Genomic DNA, 5,962 nt, shown 5'->3' with positions numbered 1-5,962 from the left:
CTTCACTCCTAAGAAGCTAGCGCCGGCTGCACCTCACGTGCTTTTAAAGCTTCCTGGTCATGACGTCACCCGCCGCTGACGTCTCGCCCATCGTTCGACTGATTACACATATGATTCAGAGCTTGGTATCGCTGAAGGCGTTCCCCAAGCGTTTTCCGACGCAGCTCGAGTTCCCGAAGGGGAACTTAGCCTAGTATAACACACCCTTTCATAGTCATGTTTATGTTAAGTTATAAGAGGCAAACAGACACAGGAAGTGCTCTTAATACCAAGTTTCAGGTATTTGTTCAAATAAGAACAAACTAGAAAGGAAAGGAATAAATAATGAGAAAGACAAAGTTTTTTTTTTATTTATTTTTTTTATTTAGGATGAAGTCAAGTAGTGTCAAAAGAGATGAGTTTTCAGCTTGTAAACAAACCACCTGAAGCAGCTAAGCTAACACGACTTAGCATATTTTCATCTTAGGCTAAGCTACCACATATATATATATATATATATATATATATATATGATGCGATCTAGGAAAAAAAGGGTTTGATGCTATATAAAAACTGGGTTCAAGCCCTTTCCAAAACTGTTTGGCTTTTGGCTGATAGCTATGATTTTCAGGAATGGAATTTTGAGAAAAATGGGTTTAAAGTGAGGCAATGAAAATAGAAACACAACAGTCAAAGTACAAAAGTATCACAAGTAAAAGTCACTTTACTGTGGTAAAAAAATTATTTTAGTCACTGTACATGATGTAAAAGATACAAAATGACCCCAAGGAACACAGAACACTTGCAAACATTTGAACATTAAGTGTAGCCTATGTCTGTTCATAAAACATCACATATTACAGCATGCAGGCTATCTCGAATTCTTCTCCTGTTGTACTTTGGACTTATTGCTGGACTTAATACATAACCAGACACAGTTTGGGGTTGTAACTTGTAGTTTTGTGTTCTAAACTTGTAGTTTTATTTCATGCTGTCCCCATTTGAACTAAATGAAAGTAATGCATATGAAAATAGTGCTGGGGCCCTTTAAGAATGTGAGCTGTGTCAGGAGCGCTATACTGCATCATTACACAAACAGACTGTAACGTTTCCCTGAAGAGGACAGTTTTCCATTGTTATATAACATATAACAGACTGTCATTGGACTCCTCCTCTTTAGTAACTTCATCATCCGATCCTTCATCTCTGGATGTGAAATAGTCCATTATAACATCGTTTAGGGAACTGACATCACCAAGATTGAGCAGATTGAGATGAGCAACATCGTTTAAGTGAGCAGCTACTAAAGACTGCGTTGTTCTCTTGCGCTCCGCCATCTCACGATATTAAAATATAAATAAATAAATAAAACTTTGCGTGCCATAGTTTACACAGGACTGGCGGGAAATGTGCATTGATGCATCTTTATTATATATGTTACGTGGTTTATTTTGATAGGTTAACTGTTTTTGTGGTGTTAAGAAAAAGCACCTCCGCAGCGCGTTCTTAACATAAGGGAAAGAGACAGTCTTTTCTGCTTGCTGCAATAAATCGCTTTTTTTCTGCACTAAACAAGTGAATTTTGCCAAGATATTTTCAGAGATGATAGACAAGATGTTATAGAATAATAATTGAATGAAAACATAATTTTGACGTCCGACATCCAATGGGTTTTCCCAGATCACATCACATATATATATATATGTTTTTTTGTAGTTTACACATAGATTATAATGGCATTATTTAAAAAATTTAGTGTTTTCAGGCCCCCAAAACACCCTTGTCATGTAAATGAACGGCCAAAATGCATAAAACATTTTTAGTTAAAAAGGGCACCGGGAGAGCACGTCATCCGCTTCTTTGTCTGACGCTCGTGTCCGAAGCATGGCAAGACATCTAGAGGATGCAGTGTCTCTTTCCCTTCTCAGGGTACCATGGTTCCATACGTAACCTGAGACGTTTCCTTCCGAGGGAACATCGAACTGCATCCTCTAGCGGTCGCTATGGGGAACGGTATACCCACGCCGCCATGCTGAGGGGAGTGCATGCCAAGCACCACAGCGAGCACTAAGTACCAACTCTACCAAGCCATGGGAGTTGCCCCTGAGACGCCTTGACGGCTGTTAGTGACATTATCCCCTTCGGCCAAAGGCCTGAGCTGCATACCCTAAATAAACGTACCTGTTAAGGGCTGGGCTGAAAAGCCTGAACCCAGGGCAGGGCAATCAGTTTCTAACCTTTATATAATGTGTTTTTCCTGGATTTTTTTGTTGATATTCTGTCTCTATCTGTTAAAATAAACCTATCATAAAAATGACAGACCCTTCATTTCTTTGTAAGTGGGCAAACTTACAAAATCAGCAGGGGATGAAATAAATATTTTCCCCACTGTACCATGCAGGATTTTAGAAAGTGTGCAGGATGCTTAGCGTGCACACTTACCACAATATGGATTTCAGAAAGTGCACAGAAGCTCAGCGTGTGCACTCACCATAATATGGATTTCAGAAACACCTTTCCTAAGGGGTAAATGAGGCTGTTACTTAGACAGGCCTAGGAACCCTGCGTGACTGTGGCCCGCTCAAGGGAGCAGTTACTTAATTCAGCGGGAGTCCTCGTGCTCAGAGTGCATTGAAAAAGGTGTATCTCATAGAAAAACCCTCCATGTGAGGGAAACACCGCTAACTCAACCATAGTAACAGAAGAGGTTCCGGAGCATGTGGTCATACATAACTAGGAGGGGCGTAGCATCCAGCTCTCAGACCGAGAGGGGAACACCAACACTCGAATTGGAAGCAGTGTGCTCATAGATAACCCTCTAGAGTGAGGGGAGCACTAAAAGCTCAACCACAAGAGCAGCATATCTGGGAGGCAGAAAGACCTAACAACCTGGTGTTGCTGACTCACGGAGCTCTGAGGCGGAGAACTCGAATCTCAGGCAGAGAGGAAGAGAGGAGCGCTCTCGGCTCTCAAGCTGAGGTGGGCCCTCAAAGCACAAACTGGGAGTGATAGGCTCATAGCTAACTCTCACAGTGAGGGGAGCACTTCCTAGCTCGACTAGAAGGCAGCGCTAGATTAGAAGGGACAGTCTAGCAGGGCCCAATGAGAGACTGTCAACTAATGCAGCTGAGCGCAGTCTTATACTCTCTCGTCTTATAATCTCGATAGAGAGCATGGGTCCCGTTTAACCAGGCCCAAAGAGAACCTGTAGAGGCAACGGGCCCCAATAACCCATTCATGCATACTGCTCCTCAGAGCCGAAGCACTCAGGAAGTGTTTCCACAGAAACACATCTCACTCGTACCCTCAGGGAATGCAGTGTACTCAAGACCACTCCGCGAAGGGGCGATTTACTGGTTCAACCATAAGGGCAGTGTGACAGGGAGGTCCCATGGGCCTGACCATCTATCGAACTGCAGAGTGAAGTTAAGGAGTGTTAAGACACTCAACGCCTCAGCGCGAGGAGCTCTCGCTCAGAGAGCGTGCATGATGGTTGAGAGGATGACTAGGAGTGAGAGGAGGGCTATCATCCAGCCTGGATCCAGTACTGAAGGGTGAGACCATCACCACAATCGGTCAACAGCGAGCGGTTTCTTACTTCAGCAGGGGAGGTGCTCGCAGAGGTCCTAATCCTAAAACAAAGTCAGAAAAACAGGGACAGGTCCCAAGTAGTGCTGCGGAGAAAACTAGTTAGTGAATTCACTTAAAACTTGCAATAGAGTAGATGAAATGGATCGTACTCACCAACCACGGCTCCCGCGCATGACTCAATTTCACAGATATAATCTGAAGGCGAGGTCCGAAGAGCGCTTGGGTCCGTACCATCAGTAGGTAGTTCTATGAGACATAGAAACTAACCAAAACATCATAGGTCCAGCATAAGAGACTGTAATGTGAGCACAGGAGTCTCCTACCTAACCTCGGTCAGGTGGGTGGCTTTAGGGGAATTAAGGGGAGGAAGATGAGAGCAGATGTTAATACTCTCAGAGGGAGGTGAGAAGATGGCTCAGGTTTTACTCTGGTCCGGACGAGACCGTTGAGAATGTCTCGTCTGGATCATCTCCCTCTAATCTTGCCTATTACCCTTTGACTCACACCTCCTTTGAGCCCTACCTGAAGGCGGGGGAGGGGCGTGAGCCGCGACACCTTGACCCATAGATCGAGACGGGCCATCCCCATGAGCTCATTTTCCTCCGTGCCTCAGCAGCGGCGGGTCCTGAACCGCGGGGAGCTGATGGCTGTCCCTCTTTCCTCGAAAAGAGAGACAAACGAGAGCAGAACTTTTTCATCAGAAAACGCTCACAATGCACGCAGATTGACGTCATAGGCTGTCGCCGGCCAATGTTATTGTCATGTTTAGATGTATGCTTCAAACACTGGTCACACTGAAGGCGTTCCCCATAGCGACCGCTAGAGGACACAGTTCGATGTTCCCTCGGAAGGGAACCAGCTTCTAACTAAACATCAGGATTTTATAAGTTGCCTATATATCCATCCCCATGAGCTTATTTTCCTCCGTGCCTCAGCAGCGGCGGGTCCTGAACCGCGGGGAGCTGATGGCTGTCCCTCTTTCCTCGAAAAGAGAGACAAACGAGAGCAGAACTTTTTCATCAGAAAACGCTCACAATGCACGCAGATTGACGTCATAGGCTGTCGCCGGCCAATGTTATTGTCATGTTTAGATGTATGCTTCAAACACTGGTCACACTGAAGGCGTTCCCCATAGCGACCGCTAGAGGACACAGTTCGATGTTCCCTCGGAAGGGAACCAGCTTCTAACTAAACATCAGGATTTTATAAGTTGCCTATATATGTGGATGATTGGACGGAAGTTATCTATAATGTTTTATTTTATTTGAAATGTCTAAAACTCTCTTTGTTTTTGTGTTCTAGCTCTTTGGCCAGGCCTGAAGTGAGCAGCTCCAGTCCATCAGGATCAGTCAAGCCCAGCGGAAACACCCATAAGATCTGCCTGGTGTGCTCCGATGAGGCCTCTGGATGTCATTATGGGGTGCTCACCTGTGGCAGCTGCAAGGTTTTCTTCAAAAGAGCTGTGGAGGGTGAGCCTGCAGGACACACATACTCCTTCATGCTCCTGTTTTGACAGTAGGGCTGACTCAGTGGAACGCACTGGGCTGATAAATGCTTTGAATCTCATTTCATTAAGCAGTGAATAACAAAGGAATCGCATTTACTTTCAAGGTTGTCTTGTCGAATACATTTTAAGTAACGTTTGATGGCAGATAAAATGCTGGGATATAGCCACCCAGAACTGAGTTTTACTTTAGTCCATGTCTGTTAGGTCACATTAAAAGTGTGATTTATTTTTGGAATGTCTCTTCAAATTTACAGACGAGCCCTTACTATGTTCTATGTATTATATGTACTATGTATGCCTCAACCTCCCGTTTCAACAGGAAATACATCAAACAGGAAGGAAAACTATTAATAGTAATTTTATGGTAGCAAATAAGTTTAGAAGAAAATTGCTGAAATTAATTGAAAAAAAAAAAAACATTTATTTCATGCAATATTTAATAACTCAGATAGTTAATAATTCAGATAGTCAGCCAATAATCGTAAAATGGCTATATTGACTTGATTTAATCATATTTACTTATATATTGCTGTTATTAATTCCGATATCCCCAATAGGTGGATTTATTATTGTGATCATAATGTAAATCACTCAATATGTGGTCAAAAGTAGACATTTCCTGCTTGTGTTTACAGTTTTTCTCAATCGATTTGACACATTTCTCTAAACTCAGGTCACTGTTCTCAAAACAGTTAACACAGTGAGCTAAACAGATTGTACGCTTTCATTAATTTCATACAAATTACAAATCATGCAAATACTTTTCTCAAAACAGTGTGCACAAAACTCTCAAATATGGGCCGGTATGAGATTTTGACGGTATGATAACCTTAAGCAAAAATATCACGGTTTCACGGTATCACGGTATTGTCGTTACAGCTCTAA

General features: G+C 43.2%; 1 pseudogene; it reads left to right on the top strand.

The window, feature by feature from the left end:
* LOC107661719 (glucocorticoid receptor-like) overlaps nt 1–5,962 on the top strand; it is a 117,291-nt pseudogene that overhangs the window by 71,653 nt on the left and 39,676 nt on the right.

This window comes from Sinocyclocheilus anshuiensis, unplaced genomic scaffold, assembly GCF_001515605.1.
Source record: "Sinocyclocheilus anshuiensis isolate Anshui unplaced genomic scaffold, SAMN03320099.WGS_v1.1 scaffold207, whole genome shotgun sequence".
Taxonomy (NCBI): domain Eukaryota; kingdom Metazoa; phylum Chordata; class Actinopteri; order Cypriniformes; family Cyprinidae; genus Sinocyclocheilus; species Sinocyclocheilus anshuiensis.
Note: the sequence above shows the minus strand (reverse complement) of the source record. Positions and strands in the feature narration are given on the sequence as shown.